We start from the raw sequence: 789 nt of genomic DNA, 5'->3' as shown, positions 1-789 counted from the left end.
GTGTGTGTGTGTGTGTGTGTGTGTGTGTGTGTGTGTGTGTGTCGAAATATCATTGTGACATTTGACAAAAAACTACATTTTTTGTATTGCCGACGTTTGTTTGCAAATGATTTAGATGGCTAATTAAAATTTCGTACTTGATAATCTTCATAGAACAATTTAGATGTGGAAATATTTCCACATCTTGACAAGGGTCATACGACAGTTTAGACATGAAAAAATAATTATTTTGAGGGTCCATTGTGCCTTACAACAAGTGTGGTGTCATAAGCGAACTATGAATACTCATAAGTGCTACTATCTGTTGGCGATGACCAGCAACAACACATAAAACAGTAGTTGATTTTATTTCATACTTTGAAGTCATGTGCAAATACATTTTTTTATTTTGTTTGTTACATACCACAAGCGAAAGCTGGGTCTGAACAATTTTGGGGAGCATGTTTACACTATGAAACTTCCTGGCAGATTAAAACTGTGCGCCCGACCGAGACTCGAACTCGGGACCTTTGCCTTTCGCGGGCAAGTGCTCTACCAACTGAGCTACCGAAGCACAACTCACGGCCGGTACTCACAGCTTTACTTCTGCCAGTACCTCGTCTCCTACCTTCCAAACTTTACAGAAGCTCTCCTGCGAACCTTGCAGAACTAGCACTCCTGAAAGAAAGGATATTGCGGAGACATGGCTTAGCCACAGCCTTGGGGATGTTTCAGAATAAGATTTTCACTCTGCAGCGGAGTGTGCGCTGATATGAAACTTCCTGGCAGATTAAGTCTGTTTGCCCGACC

General features: G+C 41.7%; 1 non-coding gene across 1 annotated transcript; it reads right to left on the bottom strand.

Moving 5' to 3' along the window:
* Positions 1-478: 478 nt before the first annotated feature.
* Trnas-cga (transfer RNA serine (anticodon CGA)) lies at positions 479-553 on the bottom strand. The gene has a single exon. It is a non-coding gene; the product is annotated as a tRNA-Ser (tRNA).
* Positions 554-789: the final 236 nt, after the last annotated feature.

The sequence above is a fragment of the Schistocerca serialis genome, chromosome 1 (genome assembly GCF_023864345.2).
Source record: "Schistocerca serialis cubense isolate TAMUIC-IGC-003099 chromosome 1, iqSchSeri2.2, whole genome shotgun sequence".
Lineage (NCBI taxonomy): Eukaryota > Metazoa > Arthropoda > Insecta > Orthoptera > Acrididae > Schistocerca > Schistocerca serialis.
Note: the sequence above shows the minus strand (reverse complement) of the source record. Positions and strands in the feature narration are given on the sequence as shown.